The sequence below is a fragment of the Gopherus evgoodei genome, chromosome 1 (genome assembly GCF_007399415.2).
Source record: "Gopherus evgoodei ecotype Sinaloan lineage chromosome 1, rGopEvg1_v1.p, whole genome shotgun sequence".
NCBI classification, from domain to species: domain Eukaryota; kingdom Metazoa; phylum Chordata; order Testudines; family Testudinidae; genus Gopherus; species Gopherus evgoodei.
In genome coordinates this window covers 188,372,030-188,390,666 of record NC_044322.1, presented here as the reverse complement: position 1 = coordinate 188,390,666, position 18,637 = coordinate 188,372,030, and the positions used below count along the sequence as shown (strand labels likewise).

General features: G+C 46.2%; 1 protein-coding gene across 1 annotated transcript in view; it reads right to left on the bottom strand.

Annotated features, from left to right (window-relative positions):
* The window catches only part of PDZK1 (PDZ domain containing 1), a 368,881-nt gene extending 350,548 nt beyond the window's left edge, over window positions 1-18,333 (bottom strand). The window contains exon 1 of the mRNA XM_030580583.1: window positions 18,192-18,333. The gene's annotated coding sequence lies outside the window, so the exon portion shown is untranslated. The remainder of the gene's footprint in view (window positions 1-18,191) is intronic.
* Window positions 18,334-18,637: the final 304 nt, after the last annotated feature.

Genomic DNA, 18,637 nt, shown 5'->3' with positions numbered 1-18,637 from the left:
ATCCCTATTTTACCAGCTGCCTGGGAATAACTGGCTCACAGTAGATTGAACTCAACAGAGCCTTATCCACTTCACCTGGCTAAATTATCCAAGGAGAAGCCTGAGAGTTCTTTGAAGTGGGAACAAATATTTGAGGCCCAAGCAAATGTCACCAACCCAACCCTATATTCTTAATTTTAGGATTAAAATTGTTTCTTAAAAACCTCAAGCTTTTAGACAATGCAAGAGGAAGTAGACAGTGGTGATGATGGAGATCATCTTTGCCACCAGCACTTGCCAGTCTTCAGGTGACTATGTAGGAACAGGATTTTATACTGTACTATGAGAATCAATGTATGATTTGATTTTACCCTGTCAGCCCCCCTTTTTGAATAGCAGAAAGGAATGACAGATTATGGTCACCCTTTTTTTTTAGGATGTTATAATGTCTACTGTGGTTTCCTAAATGTATTACAAATTAGGCACTCTAGTTAAAAATACATTTCTTTGTTTTAAGGTTTTAGTAAGTAAGTGACAGGATCTTGTACTGTATCTATGTTAAGGAGATTAGAGGAATGTTGAGGGCCTGAAGCCCTGATGTGAATTGTTTTAGTTATAAGATTTAGCGAGGCTTGATTTACAATGTATTCTGCTGAATAGACAATACTGCTGTCTGTATACCTTTGAAGGTTTCTGTAAGAGATTGTTTGTGTGAATGAGGAATGCATGCATCAGGAAAAGATAAGGTGTGAAAACCATCACAAATGTCCAGATGGTCAAGAAAAAGTGAAAGATTTGGAAAGACCAGGAAACAATCAGAAAACATCCATTGTATCTGATGCTAAACGTGTTAGCAGCATTGATGACCTCATAGGTGAGGCAGGCACCCCCGAAGGTGAGACAACAAATAGAAGATAACGACGGGAAGCCTGACAACCATCAAATGATACCACCACTTAAGGACTAATGATTACAGGATGACATTGCAAAATGCATGGACTCAAATGGGAATTTACAACTATAAAGCTGGGGTGTTTGCCATAGGGTTCAGTCGTGCAAAGCCTGGGAGCATCGAATCACAACTGACAAGAGCCCAGCTCCACACTTGTGCTCAATCTAACTGGCCATTAGATCCACTCGAGCTACAACAGACTGGTAACTATAAACATCAACTGGCAGGAGAGAGAGAGTTTGTGTGTGTGTGTGTGCGCGTGCGCGCATATGCTAACTGTTGTATTTTCAATAAATGCTGCAAAGTAGGATAGAGACCCAACATTGAAGGTCTGTAAGCTTGCCTTTCACCATGCTCATCCAGTCTTTGTCTTCTCAACAGTGATGAAAAGCCAGGTATTGCTGATGTGGAGAGCTGTCCACTGGGAAATGGACTGCATCCCCCAATTTAGTCATTACAGACTAAGTCTGAACATGCCATGGTGAAAGCCTCTCCACCCAGACACTAGTTTCCTGAACCATACAGTTCCCCTCGTTCCCCTCCACCACTCTTTTTTTCTTTAATTAAGGACTTGTGTTTCACTTGTTGTTTTGTTTCGTTGGTGTAGTGAAGAAAAGGGTTCTCTTTCCATTGCAGCCTGTGCTAAAAACCAGTGTTCTTTCCACTAGCTGACCCATGCACTGCTGAGTTCTTTTCCCCTTTAAGCAAGCAGGCAATGTTGTGAAGGGTGATTTTAAAGTTACAGTTTCACATGTTGTGACACTGAAAGAAGTATTGCAACTGTCTCCTTCAGAAAACTCACAGCTATCGGACTCATAGCCAAAAAACCTGGAACAAAATGGTTTCTGTGCGATTTTTTTTCTTAGCATCCTCCCATATGCAGTCCATGTACAGGAGGGATAGGGACCTACGTGCACCTCTTCCTGTGGTCAGTTCCCCAAAAGAGGGATGACTGTAGAAGGAGTTACTTTCTTTTCTGTACCAAGCACCCCCAATTTAGGGATTGACAGTTGTCGCTGTTAATCATGTTTTTCCTAGGAGCAGAGGAGTGCAGGGGAGTCATCTTGCTGCTGTGTGTCAGGTGCCAGGACATACCAAGGTGTATCATGAATCTTAGGGCTTGGCTACACTGGAGAGTTGCAGCGCTGGTGGTGGCTTTACAGCGCTGCAACTTACTCATCGTCCACACTTGCAAAGAACATACAGCGCTGTATCTCCCTGGTTACAGCGCTGCATGTACTCCACCTCTGCCTGGGGAATAACGATTGCAGCGCTGGTGATGCACCGCTGCTCCGCCAGTATGGCCACCAAAAGCGCTGTTATTGGCCTCCAGAGGTATTCAGAGATATCCCAGAATGCCTGCTCAGCCACTCTGCTCATCAGTTTGAACTCTACTGTCCTGGCCTCAGGTGACCCGCCCTTTAAATGCCCCAGGAATTTTAAAAATCTCCTTCCTGTTTGCTCAGCCAGGTGTGGAGTGCAATTAGTGAATCTTTCCAGGTGACCATGCCTCCACACGCCAAACGAGCCCCAGCATGGAGCAATGGCGAGTTGCTAGACCTCATCAGTGTTTGGGGGGAGGAAGCTGTGCAGTCACAGCTGCGCTCCAGCCGTAGGAATTATGATACCTATGGGCAGATATCAAGGGCCATGCTGGAAAGGGGCCATGACTGGGACACGGTGCAGTGCAGGGTTAAAGTGAAGGAGAGGCGGAGTGCCTATTGCAAAGCCTGCGAGGGAAACCGTCGCTCCAGCGCTGCCCCCACGACCTGCCGTTTTTACAAGGAGCTGGACGTGATACTTGGGGGTGACTCCACCACCAATCCGAGGATCATGATGGACACTTCAGAGCGGGGGGGGGAAGAGGGAGGGGAGGAGGAAACTGAGAGTGAGGGTACTGGGGTGGGGGGAGACACCCCAGAGTCCCAGGAGACATGCAGCCAGGAGCTCTTCTCAAGCCAGGAGGAAGGCAGCCAGTCACGGCAGCCGGTACTTGGTGAAGGACAAGCAGAGGAGCAGGTTCCCAATAAGCGGCTTTTATTTTCAGAATGGAAATGTTTTGGGAGAGGAGGGAGGGTTAGGGCTGCATGCATGCATGCCTAGATGTGGAATAGCCCATTGATGTGGTCTATCACGTCGCAGGAATCGGCCTTGGTAATCTCTTCAAAAGTTTCAGCTAGAGCGTGGGCAATGCGCTTGCGCAAGTTTATAGGGAGAGCCAATGTGGTCCTTGTCCCAGTCAGGCTAACACATCCGTGCCACTGTGCTGCGAGGGGTGGGTGGACCATTGCTGCACACAGGCAAGCTGCATAGGGGCCAGGGCGGAATCAGCATTGCTGTAGAAGACCCTCCCGCTCTTTCCAGGTGACCCGCAGCAGCGAGATATCTTCCAGGATTAACTCCTGTGGAAAATGTTGGGAGAGTGTTCAGTGTAGGTGCCCCCTGCAGCTGTTTGCTTTCCCCAACGCACAGAAACCCCTGCATAGCCCTGAAGCAATCAGTCCCCACTTACTCACCATTTCAGGGCTCCTGTGGGTTATGTGCGCTCTCTTTGGTATGGGAAAATTATGCTAAAGTGAAGACTGTAAACTCCTTCACTCTGTGGGAATAACTGTCTGAGATATAAACAATGCTGCCTCTGTTAACTGTTGCCTTTTTTGCCTTTCCACAAGCGACCTTGACTTCTCGGCTGCCCGTGTTATCAACAGCTCAAAGACTCCAAAACCTCCGGAAGAAGCCTCGAAAAAGCAAAGACGACCTGCTGAAAGTAATAATGGATCACTCTGCCAGAGAGAGTAAAAAACTGCAGGACTGGAGGGAAAGAGAAAGCAGGATCCGCCGGAGAAACGCAGCGGCCAGGAAGACAAGCACAAAGCAGCTGATATGCATCCTGGCGTGCCAAACAGACTCTATCCAGGAGCTCGTAGCCATGCAGGCAGAGCACTACCACGCCGGCCCCCCGCCCCCGTCCCAAAGCTCTTTCCCTTGTGCCCCAATGTCAGCTTCAAACCCCCTTCCCCAGCATTCAGGTTCTTACCACCACCAGCTACCTCCAACACCTGTACATTCACCAACCAGAACTACGACTCTTACCCTCTGCACTCAACCCCCATCACCATGCACTATAGGCATCCTGAACTGCAGCAGTCATTGCACAGCACTCCAGACAGGACATATTCAAACCTGTGACTGTACCGTTCCCCACCACACATCCCTGCCCTTTTAGGTTCCCAAAATGTTGTGTGTCTGTCAATAAATTATTTTCTTTTCAATAAATGAATTCTTGGCTTTGAAAACAGTCTTTATTATTGCAGAAAGTCAAAGATACCTTAGCCCAGGAAAGAAACAGGCACTGCAAATCAGCTTAGGAAAAACAGATTCCGACTAACATTGTAACCACTGCACTTCACTCCCGTGCAAGGCATCAAACATTCCTGTTGGTTTTCAGCCTCAAATTCCTCCCTCAAGGCACCCCTAATCCTTGAAGCCCTGTGTTGGGCCTCTCTAGTAGCCCTGTTCTCTGGCTGTGCAAATTTAGCCTCCAGGCATTGAACCTCGGAGGCCCATTCCTGACTGAATGTTTCACCATTCCCTTCACAAATATTATGGAGGGTATAGCACGTGGATATAACCGCAGGGATGCTGCTTTCCCCCAAGTCTAGCTTCCCATACAGAGATCGCCAGCGCCCTTTTAAACGGCCAAAAGCACACTCCACAGTCATTCGGCACTGACTCAGCCTGCAGTTGAACTGGTCCTTGCTCCTGTCAAGCTTCCCTGTATACGGTTTCATGAGCCAAGGCATTAACGGGTAAGCAGGGTCTCCAAAGATCACAATGGGTATTTCAACGTCCCCTACTGTGATCTTCCGGTTTGGGAAAAAAGTCCCTGCCTGCAGCTTCTGGAACAGGCCAGTGTTCCGAAAGATGCGTGCATCACGCACCTTTCCAGGCCAGCCTGTGTTAATGTCAATGAAACGCCCACGGTGATCCACAAGTGCCTGGAGAACCATAGAGAAATACCCCTTCCGATTAATGTACTCGGATGTTAGGTTGGGTGGTGCTAGAATAGGAATATGCGTCCCATCTATCACCCCTCCACAGTTAGGGAAACCCATTTGTGCAAAGCCATCCACAATGTCCTGCATGTTCCCCAGAGTCACAGTTCTTCTTAGCAATTAATGGCCCCGCAAACGTGCATCAAAAAAATCCCAACAGTCGACTTTCCCATTCCAAACTGGGTAGCTGTCTGGAGTTGCCAACTTCCAGATTGCAATAGCCACCCGCTTCTCCACCGGCAGGGCTGCTCTCCGTCTCGTGTCCTTGCGCCGCAGGGCGGGGGTGAGCTCAGCACACAGTCCCATGAAAGTGGCTTTTCTCTTCCGAAAGTTCTGCAGCCACTGCTTGTCATCCTAGACTTCTATGATGATGTGATCCCACCACTCAGTGCTTGTTTCCCGAGCCCAAAAGCGGCGTTCCATGGTGCTGAGCATTTCCATGAATGCCACAAGCAATGTCGTGTCGTACGTGTCAGGTGACTCGCTATCACCGTCAGACTCCTCATCACTTTGGATCTTAAGGAATAGCTCAACTGCCAAACGTGATGTGCTGGCGAGACTCGTCAGCATATTTCTCAGCAGTTCGGTCTCCATTTCCCACAGAAATCGCGCTGCACAGAAACCATTGGAAGAGTCACAATGGCGTCAAACATGGATGGAAGAACAAGGACTGCTGGGATGTGAAGCGATGCATCACGGGGCGTTGGGACAGGAAGCAGAATGACCTGCACCCTTCTGTCTCCTTCCCACAACCCATGGCGCCAAAATGGGACGAGGTGCTCTGTGGGATAGCTGCCCATAATGCACCACTCCCAACAGTGCTGCAAATGTTGCAAATGTGGCCACACTGCAGCGCTGGTAGCTGTCAGTGTGGCCACACTCCAGAGCTTTCCCTACACAGCTGTACCTGCAAGTGTAGCCAAGCACTTCTTACTTTTTACACAGTTCTATTTCAGTTTCCACATACTTCCAGTTGCAGAGACACAAAGAGACACAAAGTAATTCTTCCACTCTATCCCACGCTGATTAGGCCTCAACTGGAGTATTATGTCCAGTTCTGGGTGCCATATTCCAGGAAAGATGTGGACAAATTGGAGGAAGTCTAGAGAAGAGCGACAAAAATGATTAAAGGTCTAGAAAACATGATCTCTGAGGGAAGACTGAAAAAATTAGGTTTGTTTAGTTTGGAGAAGAGAAGACTGAGAGGGGACATGATAACAGTTTTCAAGTACATAAAAGGTTGTAACAAAGAGGAGGGAGCAAAATTGTTCTTCTTAACCTCTGAGGATAGGACAAGAAGCAATAGGCTTAAATTGCAGCAAGGGAGGTTTAGGTTGGACATTAGGAAAAACTTCCTGCCATGGTGGTTAAGCACTGGAATAAAAGGCCCAGGGAGAGTATGGAATCTCCTTCACTGGAGATTTTTAAGAGCAGGTTAGACAAACACCTGTCAGGGATGGTCCCCACAAGTGCAGAGGACTGGACTAGATCCAGTGTTCTCAACTTTTTTCTTTCTGGGGACAGAAGGGATGCGAGGGGTGTTAATGGGCCATTTCACCTTGAACAATCCCTTGAAATATGTTAACTACTTTTACTAAACAATCTGTTCCAGCTTGTATTTAGCTGTGTCACTCTGATTAAGTTTCCCAGACCTGAGGAAGAGCCGTGTGTAGCTGAAAAGCTTGTCTCTCTCAGCAACAGAACTTGGTCCTATAAAAAAGATATTACCTCACCCACCTTGGCCTTGTCATTACAAAGTTTTGTCAGCAAAAGTTATTCCACTTTAACTTAAGCACTTTAATTAAAACCGCTATTGTATGTCCACACTAGCTCCTTGTCCCGGCAGAGTGCATCAACACTGGCCCCAGACCCCTGGCTGAGAACCACTGGACTAGGTGACCTCTCAAGGTCCCTTCCAGTCCTATGATGCTATGATTTATAGAATCTTCTCAGCTGAAGAGAAATAATGTGCTCATCAATTAAGAGTGCAGGTTCCCATCCTGCATTTAATCCAAACTTACCCACTTCCTGGGGTTTAGCTTTATGACATTTGAGTTTCCAATAAATCTCAGCCTAAACTTTCTCCCTAGACTGTTGCTAAAGTTTCTCTAGGGACACTTCTCTGTTCTAGATTCTGTGTCCTCAGACTCAGCAGCACTTCCCTTCTTTTCATAGCCTTATTGAGCCACACCTACCACGGTGAGTTAGCAACAGTCAGCATCTCCTGGCACCTTTCCAACACCTGCTAACAGTTGGTCAACAAACAAACCCAGCCACTCTGAACTTTTAGGGTCAAACACAATATCAGATACTTGTCAAAGTAATAGACTACAAACTCCTTACAAGATTGCTTAGTAAATGCCACCTAGTTTGTTTCATATTAAAACCTAGCAACCAGCCGAACTTACATGGAGAATATTTAATTTAGTATAAACAAACTCAAAAAGATTCAGGGAAGTACATCCCTGTATTCCGTACTCTCATAGCGATTGCATACTGTCATAACTTAATTCATTTAGTGTACAGACCAAAACTTGGCAATTTTTCCTTTACATGAACAAGATTCCCCACATTTTTTTCAACAGAAAAGAGAAGTACAACATGAACCAGAATCTGTGCATCTGGAGTTTGAGGTATACAGTCATGACACAGCCTCTATACTTTTAGCAGCAAACTTTCCATTTGTTATATAATACAGCATACTTATTATAGGGATCGTATATACTGGCCTTCAACACTGCTTAAAGATAAGTGATACAATCTTCAGCTACCCCCAGGCAAAAGGCTTTAGAGTCAAGGTAGCTCAAGGGCATTCCCTACCAACACAAACATTAAGACGCTGGGAAATCAGATAAACACATACATCCACAGCAGCTTCAATTTACCTACCTTACCCATCACCAGCCTTTACCACCATAAATCCCTTAGGCACACATTTAATTCCAACCACAGCCAGGAGCACCAGCAGCCTTTTTGGCGCCCTAGGAGGCGAAGGTCCTGCCCCCAAAATGGCGCCCCCCAACAGAGGCAGCAGAAGGTCCCGCCCCCGAAATACTGCCGACAACCACAGCGACCGGATGGTAGGCCGCCGCGGTTGCCGCCCCCCAAATGTCAGCGCCCTAGGCAACTGCCTAGGTCGCCTAATGGGTTGCACCCACCCTGACCACAGCAAGGTTTAGATATATTCCCTAAATCATTACGTAGCTGTAAAGCAGACTGAAACATGAGCTGTAGCTCTCACAGCCTCCAACTGAGCAAGAAGGGGAATTTGACTCCTATGTAGTCTAAAGGTCCAATCCAACAGGAGCAGGATCTATTACTAAGAAACATCTCTTGTACGGCTGGTTGAAAATTCAATCTAAACTATTCTTCAACAGAAAATTAGATTTTCAACTAGCTTTTGTGACTTCACTTCCCATGATGCAATGCAGCCAAGACATACCTCTTCTTTTCACCAATGTGGTACAACATGGGAGAAGAACCCTGAGCAGGAACCCCATGCTATAGAGAATAGGCCTCTCTATCTCACCTGAACTACAGCTCCCATGAGGCAGTGTAGCCGCAATTCATAATTGAAATATTTCAGTTTTTTATTTTTCCATCAAAAACTTAAATATTTCAGTGGGGAAAGGTTTCAGAGTGGTAGCCATGCTCGTCTGTATCAATAAAAATAACGAGGAGTCCTTGTGGCACCTTAGAGACAAACAAATTTATTTGGGCATAAGCTTTATGGGCTATAACCCACTTCATCAGATGCATGGAGTGGAAAATACAGTAAGCAGTATAAATATACAGCACATGAAAAGATGGGAGTTGCCTTACCCAGTAGGAGGTCAGTGCTAACGAGGCCAATTCAAATTAGGTTGGATGTGGGAATGGGCAACTCCCATCTTTTCATGTGCTATATATTTATACCTGCTCCTGTATTTTCCACTTCATGCATCTGATGAAGTGGGTTCTAGCCCACAAAAGCTTATGCTCAAATAAATTTGTTAGTCTCTAAGGTGCCACAAGGACTCCTCATTATTTTTTCAGTGGGGAAAAAAATTCTGACTTCTTTCCCTGCTCAGTTAGGGGCAAGGTCACCTACCAGTCAGGTTTAAGTCTTATTGTGAGGTCACTAACCTCCACAGTTCTTCTGAAGAACAGGGAAGTAAAGAAGTAATATATCTCCCCTCTCAACAAAAGGAACAATAAAGGGCCAAACCAAACATTTTAAGTGTTGTTCCACAACTGCTGGCAAAAGCTGATCTTACTTAATTGGGGTTAATGGAGGAAGAAGTGAGAGAAAAGAGTGTTTAGAGGCTTCACAGCATCCCAGAGATTCCAATAGTTGGTTCCCTTTGGGAGTAATTTTAGGGAAGCAGAGGCACTGCTGTTGGAGCAGATTCACAGTTATATGCGATTGGCAGAGGAAGGGGAAGAAGAGGCTAAATTTAATTAAATTTTTATTTCATCCCAAATCAAGTTTGGGGGATGGGAAGAGGAGAAGATGGTGATGGTAAGGTAGGGGGTTGGTTTGCTCTCCCAGAAGTGCTTTGCAGGCTGGAAGTATTGCACCACTAAAAACATTCATTCTTTTCTCTCTTCTGTCATGTGCCCAGTTTTGTTATTGTGGTACCAGCAGTAGTTTTCCTACATTAGGAAAATTAATTTAAGCAATCTTTCTGGAAAATCTGGCTATTCTGTGGCTGACAGGAAGAGTATACTATTACCAGCAGGGTGGACTTTTTTTTTTCCCCCCTCTCCTCCTTTGATTTCCTTCCTGCTCTCTCCTAATCCCTAGTTCTTCAGAAATCTAAAGTTTGTTCAGAGCTTTAGGTGACTTTTTTGCTCATTCATTTATCTGTTTGTTCCAGCACTTCCTCTTTGGACCCCTCAACCCTGATAGTGCCTCATCTTTACTCCCTGAAGAGAGTAGTTATCTTCCCAACATTCTCTGTGGTGAAGACAGATTACTTAACTATTTAGCATCTTTGCCATATCCTTCTTGCTTCCTGGCAAGCCAGCAGAACTACTGAGTCTCTTGTAGGTTTCCTGTTTCTTATATATTGAATTATTACCCAGTTTCCATTATCAAAGAAGGGCCAATTTATCATATAGACTCTAGGACTGGAAGGGACCACAAGAGGTCATCTAGTCCAGCCCCTGCACTCGTGGCAGGACTTAGAGTTGTTCATAGAATATCAGGGTTGGAAGGGACCTGAGGAGATCATCTAATCCAACCCTCTGCTCAAAGCAGGACCATTCCCCAGACAGATTTTTGCCCCAGATCCCTAAATAGCCCCCTCAAGGATTGAATTCACAGGTTTAGGCCAATGCGCAAACCACTGAGCCATTCCTCTCCCCAAGTATTATCTAGACCATCCTTAAGTGTAAGAAGTCATAACTCTACTAATTACAATGGAACTGCACGTTCTTACATATGGGGTGAATTTGCATCAGACTGCTCAAAGACCATCTTTGGAGGAATTATCCAGGAGCTTGCCAAGGCAGCCATTTCTCACTGTGATAAGTCATATCTGCAACTTGGGCTGCTTGCCCTTCAAACAGGAATTGCAAAATTCATCTTGCATTTTAATGATTAAAAACTGTGCTTAAACACGTTCAGCAAGGTGCGGTGCAGAGCTATTTTACAAAAAGATAGCACTGCAATGAGAGTTGTGCCAAAATTCTCTCATTCATAAGTGAATCCAGTGACTTTGGGCTTGTCCACAGGAAGACTTAGTACACGGCAAGCTAGGGTGAAAAACCACAACACACTAGCCTGAAGCAGTAGTAGGTCAAAGAGCACTAGGGAACCTTTGGTGCATGATAGCAGGATCCACATGCCCTGTTAGTGCATGGCTAGCTAGTACACTGTAGATTTACCCCTCCTCCCGCCGCTTGCCACACATTAACTTGCCATATGGACAAGCCCTTAAAGTCCTTTGGGAGCTCCCATTTGAGTGCCAAGTTTCTAGTATTTCACAATTGGAAAAAGCCATGTTTGATATTAAAAGCTGTTTATCCACCTGTGGGCTCACACACTTCATCTGCTGGTGGAAAGACTATGTATGCACAGATATGTACAGATGCACAACTGTAAAAGACAACAATATCATCCATTCTCAACTTCTAAATAAGCCTTGTATCACCTCTTGGGTACCGCACCATCCTGCTGCCGAATGGTGATCTGACATACCTATACAATAGACAATAGAAAACTCAGAATGTCAGAGCAGGATACCCCATCTTCCAACCTTTTGGGGCCAGACCTATGACGTTTGGAAGGTCCACGGCTCACGTGCGCATTTCTTCAGGGAGATGACAAATAGGGGAATTAAAAGAGAAATAGCCACCTATTCCCTCCAGTAGAGGTTTGCAGCACTCAGATTTATATTTTGAAGGGCAAACATTTATAGAATGTCTTCATTTTGGACTACAACTATAATACAATGAAGAGTCCTTGGCACAGAAGCAGCAGCCTTATTCAACCATCTTGCCAAGACTACCAAGCGCCAGTTGAAGGGCGGCCCTGCTTTATTGTTGCATCATAATTTCCACTTTTTTATTTCTATATTGTGTTTGCAGATTATAAATAGCAATATTATGTCTGATACATATAATTTGTTTGCAAATAACAGAACCAGAAGGCAGAGAAATGTAGTATTTAGGTAGAATCGCTCATAACCAATTTCTTTTTAACATAGTAGTTGCAGAATAATGCTGAGGGATCCTTCCTGCTAAGCACTACTGTGAAATAAATGAGCATTCTTCTAGAATTACCATAACTGCTGAAGCTTCAATTAGAGATCCCATAACCTTTGTTAGCCCGAGTAAATTACCCATATAACCTGCAGGCAAGAATGAAGATTTTAAAATAAATAAGTCTAACGCAGAAGAAGCAATGAGATGCCACTCACCAAATAATAAAAATGCATTATTACAATCTTAAGTCTGGTACCAAATGTCAGTCATTTGGGTGGATAATAATAGAAGCTACTTCAGGCAGTTTATATAGTTATCTGACGGGGCACCAACAACTGGCAATCTAGACCTTTAAAAAGAAAACAGAAAGTGTTGAAAGTAGTTTCAGGTACAACACCTGTCCAGAAAAGTCAGTTTCTTTTTGGTTTTGCTGCCATGTTGTTTTCATCTTTCCCCTGTTGCTAGATGAAAGGCTCGTAAAGAGCCAGTTAAATTGACTATAGTGAAACCAGCTGTAGAGAAGTGTTGTAAAATGGACTCAGTAAAACTGAAAAGAGGTTTCTACTCTTTCAATGATAGTAATCTTAAGTGTTGCCATTTTTAAAAATGGCATGTTAATCAGGGCTTAAATTCTCAAAGTATTTCCTGGCACTGCCAGGGCTTCAGCCTCACGGGGTGCTGCTGGAGCTCCCCTGGGTCTGAAAATATTTACCAGAGCACCGCTCCACATGACTCTGGGTGAATTTAAGCCCTGCTGTTAATAAATTTTAAAAGAAGTTTGATATTTAATTAACTTTCAATTCCACAAAACAAACAGTAGTATGACACAATTGCTGATTATAACTGGCTGAAAAGTGTCATATGGCATGCCCCCACATAAACAACGCTATGTCAACAGCAGAGCTTCTCCTGGCCTTGGCTACACTGGCACTTTACAGTGCTGCAACTTTCGTGCTCAGGGGTGTGAAAAAACACCCCCCTGAGCACTGCAAGATACAGCGCTGTAAAGCCTCAGCATAATCAGTGTGGCTCCCAGCGCTGCAAGCTACACCCATAAGGGATGTGGTTTACGTGCAGCGCTGGGAGAGCTCTCTCCCAGTGCTGGCGCTCCGACCACACTCACACTTCAAAGCGCTGACGCGGCAGCACTTTGAAATTTCAAGTGTAGCCATACCCCCTGTTGACATAATCTACCCTCCTGAGAGGTAGTAGCTAACTCCACTGACAGGAGAAGGTCTTCCCTCTGCATACTAGTATCTTCACTAAAGCACTGCAGCTGTGCCACTGTACACAAAGACAAGCTCTTAATCAGAGTCTCACAGCTAAATACAATGGAACAGACTGTTTAGCATAAGTAGCATAAAGTGAATTGGCCCGTTAGCACGCCTCCAAGTCATTCCAAAAGAGAAGCATGGGAGCTTAAATTCATAACTTTGCTACATACTAAAAATCAGGGACTGAATAAGCAATGGTCTCAAGTTGCAGTGGGGGAGGTTTAGGTTGGATATTAGGAAACACTTCTACTAGGAGGGTGCATAGGCAGCGAGTTATATGGGCCCATGGTGCCCGTGCTCCACCAATATTTAGGAACATGGGCCTGGCTCCACCAGTGTTTGGGCTTACTGTGCTTTGGGGGGCCTTGCTCTTTAGGGGAATGCAGGTCCAAGGCGGACTGGTGGGTTAGTGGGGGGCCTGGCGCCGGCAGCAGCAAGTGACCTGCCCCAGCCCATCCTACTCCACTCCACCCCGCTGGCTCCTGGTGTCGCTCGGGGAAGCGGGTGGAAGCCTGAAAGAAGTGGGGCAGGGGCTTGGAGAAAGGGGTGGAATGGGGGCAGGGAAAGGGCATAGCAGGGCTGGGGCCAGGTTGCTTACTGCTGCCGGCACCAGGCCCTCCACTAACCCCCCAGGCTGTCCTGTACTCTGCGTCCCCCTGAAGTGCGGGGCCTTCCAAAGCATGGGGCGGTTGCCCCAGTTTGTCCTATGGATGGGATGGCTCTGCCAGGACCCCGTGCCCCCTGAAGTGTGGGGCCCCCCAAATTGTGGGGCATGGGGTGATTGCACCTGTCCGTCCTATGGATAGGATGGCTCTGCTTGGGCCCATTCTGGGCACCACCAAAAATCATACAAACGTGGCACCCATGGGAGGGTGGTGAAGCACTGGAATGGGTTACCTAGGGAGGTAGTGGAACCTCTTTCCTTAGAGGTTTTTAAGGTCAGGCTTGACAAAGCCCTGGCTGCGATGATTTAGTTGGGATTGGTCCTGCTTTGAGCAGGGGGTTGGACTAGATGACCTCCTGAGGTCCCTTCCAAACCTGATATTCTATGAACAGAGACACTGGATTTATGGTTTATTACAACAATCTGTAACTGACTAAGAAACCCCAAAGCTCCTTCCCCAGCCCTCTTCCTTGCCTCCCTATGACTGGAGTGGTGTTAACGGGCCATTTCACCTTGAACAGTCCCTTGAAATATGTTAACGACTTATACTAAACAATCTGTTCCAGCTTGTATTTAGCTGTGTCACTCTGACTAAGTTTCCCAGACCTGAGGAAGAGCTGTGTGTAGCTGAAAAGCTTATCTCTCTCACCAACAGAACTTGGTCCTATAAAAGATATTACCCCACCCACCTTGGCCTTGTCCACATTACAAAGTTTTGTTGGCAAAAGTTATTCCGCTTTAACTAAAGCACTTTAATTAAAACCGCTATTGTACGTCCACACTAGCTCCTTGTCCCGGCACAGTGCATCAACACTGGCCACGGGGTGCTTTGGGAAGAGTTTGCAATGCCTCGTGGGGCAGGTACAACATCACATGATGCAGTTTTCTCAATCCCATCATTTCAGAGGCATCCTAGTAGATTGTCAGCCGTCTTTTCCCTGAAGTGGCAGGAGAGTGGGGGGAAGGGGAGGAGAGTAGTATGTCTGGGGCAGGCGGAGACAGCAGGCTGACTAACCTATCCTGAGACAGAGGAGGGTCAGCCCCCAGCTCTGCTCCACACAGCAGTCTCTCCTGAAGCAGCCCACTCTTTGCCTGCCTGCCTATGGTTCTGTGATTCCCTCTGAGTTCTCCCACAGCTGCCAGGAACAGCTCTCTGAGCTCTCAGTGCTGACGTATGTCAAAGCAGCACAGCATTCCCCCCACACACCCCCATGAAAGACTTAACTCCAGAGGCTTGGAAGGCACAGGAGGGCATTACTTGGAAAAGTGCACCTTACTATTCCTGGAAAACAGTGAAGGCAGGGGCAGCAGGTGAATGAGCCACTGAGGGAGGCTACCCCTAGACCCTCCTTCTCCCTCCCCCATCCCCCACCAGAGCCCAGCACATGCACACACACCCAATGGCCACTGGACCCCTGCACACTCCCAGCCCCAGACCGCCAGGCAGACAGAGCGGTCCCAGCGCCCACAGGCCTGGAGCACTGGGTGGGCAGCGCAACATGGCTCCAGTACCAGCCCCCGAGCCTTGCAAGCACCAGCCCCAGCCTGCCTGCCCTAGCCTCTCCACCACAGAGGAGTGGGAAGGGAACTGGAATAAAGCAGGAAGGTGTTTCGGGGTGGAGAGTGAGCAGGGCCACACCAGGCTGTTTAGGGAGGCACAGCAGCCTCTCCCGTATTATGATACTCGCCACCCATGAGTGAAGGAGTCACAGCCCTACCCTCGTACATCCAGCAATATCCCCCTCAAGTCACTTGTGCTGCCAGAGGTGCCACCCACCTCACTCCTTCAGACGGGAGAGCTAGATTACACCCAATCCCTGTGTGGAGGGAAAATCAACTTCCTACACTTCCCTCTCTAACACATCCATGCAGAGGGATGCATAATTCAGCCCTCAATACACATGTAACAATGACATATGGTGATTCTTGTTTTGGAGAACAAGACGGCTTGCTGTCCCCAAAGGCAGATATTTACCACCTGGGTCAATAGATCTTGATATTCAGCTCAACATCTACTACTTATTCCATGCTGCATCATTGCTTATTCTCTATTTTTAATAATAAGGGGGCAAGTGATGGATAAACAACAAAAGATTCTTAAGATAGGCTTGTATTTGAACCTACTTAGTTAAAAAAGATATAGGTTCCAATATAAGCATACGGATGGCTGTCAATGTTTCCAGTCCTCTGTGGTCTGGATATTGGGTTGGAAACCTCCCAAAAATATGCTCTTACAAGGGTGCCAATGATCCTGGGCTCCATTCAGGTTACAAATATCAAAAACAGCTTTTCTTGTAGTTCTTTTTCCTCGCAAGTGAAGAAATACAATGCTTTTAAATTAATAGCCTTGTTCTATTAAGTATTTTTTTTGTAACAGGTTACCACTCCCAGTGAATGACTGGGATAAGACTATGAAGAGTTCGAAGTTCTAAGAAATCAGAGTGTGTAACAAGACAAGGGAATGCTCAAGAAAGAAGACAAGGAGTATTTTTGAACATCTCCCAAAACATGATACTCAGAAAGGTATGTTATGCCCAGTCCAGTAAGGCCCTCGACCACTATAAACTTGCACCTAATAGCTATTGCATATAGTTCCTAACTTCTGCATTCTTAAACTCTTTTTCTCAAAGGAAACTCCACAGGAATATGAAGTTGGAGGCAGATTTCATCATGATTCTGAGCCTTAAATGGAACCCAACTAGTTATAGTGTTGAGGAATAGCATTTAGACCAGGGGTCGGCAACCTTTCAGAAGTGGTGTGCCGAGACTTCATTTATTCACTGTAATTTAAGGTTTTGCGTGCCAGTCATATATTTTAACGTTTTTAGGTCTCTTTCTATAAGTCTATAATATATAATTAAGCTATTGTTGTATGTAAAGTAAATAAGGTTTGTAAAATGTTTAAGAAGCTTCATTTAAAATTAAATTAAAATGCAGCGCTCCCTGGACCAGTGGCCAGGACCCAGGCAGTGTGAGTGCCACTGAAAATCAGCTCGTGTACCGCCTTCAGCACACATGCCATAGGTTGCTTACCCCTGATTTAGACTGTAAGCTCTTTTGGGCAGGAATCACATTGTTCTGTGTTTTTATAGCACCTAACACAATGGAGTTTGATCCATGATTGAAGCTTCTTAGCGCGATGATAATGCAAACAATTTGATTTGTTCGGGATGATTTTGTAAATCAGTGGAGGATTCACAAACAGAATTAAAATGAAAGATTATGATTTACCATTGTGAAGACTCAAAATTTACTTGGATTTTCAGATGAAATTTTGTATATGAAACCACACACTCTGAGACCCAAAAAAATCCATCCACACTATATACACAAATATCTGTAGTATGTGTATATCACACAAACACGAAAACAACATAGTGAGAAAACAAAACTTCCTTACTAGATCAAATTTCACCCAAATTTAAGTTCGTTAAAACAAGCTATACAAGAACTTAAGAACTATATATTATGTTTCCAAAACATGTTTTAAAAAAAAACAAGCTTCTACTGGAATATTTTTAAACACACACTTTCCTGCTGTGATTGGGATCTAAACATTAGTTCATTGTGCTAGAGAAGGATCACATTAAAAAGTGAAATGAATTAAAACCAAGCTACGACCAAAATGAAATCAAACTACATTTTACATTTCACTTAGTTTGAACAAATATACAACAAAGAAAACAGTGAAAAGCTGCCTAGAGCTATAGTTCTAATAATGTAAGATAGTATTTGAAACATAGGGACTTTCTTTGTAAGCATTTTCCCCAAATACACAGGCATCAATCTGTAGAGAAATTAGAGATACAGACGACTAAATTTTAACCCCTTCCCCCTTATTTTCCTTTGCATTTCATGAGGAGTTGGCTAGAAATCCGAACAACATGGACAGGAGAAAGGGCGAGATTAATTAACTCGGTATTAAACCAGTTCTTAGAGCCCCTGAGAGGAAGCAACACACTCAGTCTCCGTTATTGTATGCAACAGCTGATATGCGGATTGTCGCTGCAGGCGGGACACCGGGCTGCCCGGCTTCAGAGCACACAGAGTGCAATACAAGCAGCACTTTCAAAAGCAGCAACAACTTTTCCTTTAGATTCAGAACAAAGGGGTTTGGTGGAGAAAATTAAAGGCTCGTCCGCAAAACACTGATACCTAGGAGTGGGAAGGAAAATCTCTTCAGTTAGAGTCTTCTCTTTCAGCCACCCTCACTCGCCTAATAGTCAAATGGGTGAGGGGTTAAAACTGTGTTAGAAACATTATGCGTTTCTTGTTTTAAATGGCACCCGAAGGTAACTGTGCACAAATGCTGCACTTGGCTGTCCGAGCTGTTAGTGCATTGATCTCATACAGGTGACGAGTAACGGACGGGCCCATACAAGAATCCGGCTGGTTGCAGAGGTGAGTGGGCTGCAGGTAAAACCGAGGGGCATGCAAGCAAGCCCATGCGTGCGCGGAAGGCTAGGAGCCCGGCACCAGCGCTCCCACGCTGCAGCGCGCTCCTCCGCCCCCCAGCCAGACCAGGCGCCCCCCTCACGCCAGGGCTGGCTGCACTTCAAAGCAAAAAGGCTCCTCACCTGCGCTGCGGGACACCAGCGTCCTCCTTTGCCTCCCGCCAGCACCAGGGAGCGGGGCACGGCGCGCTAGTCCAGGCTGCGGAGGGCGCAGGGCGCGGGGCCCCTCTGGATGGCAAGGGCAGCAAAGTGCCGCCGCAGCTGCTCCGAGTCTGGACAGGGGCTGAGTCTGCAAGCGGCGGCGGCTGCTCAGGGAAGAGGCGGAGGCTGTTGCTCTGATCGGCTGCCGGGGGGCGTGGAGCTCTTCACCCGCCCGCCGCTCCTTACAGCCAGCCGGCGGGAGCTGGGACGGCAGCCCCCCGCCTGCAAGGGGGCCTTTTCCCCCACCTAGCCACTCGCCCTTTAGTATTCACTCCCCCAGGTCGTTCCCTTTTCCCTTCCACCGAACCCGTCCCCGTCTTTCCCCCTTCAATTTGCTCCTCTCCTTTTGCCAGTTGTCACCTCCCCCC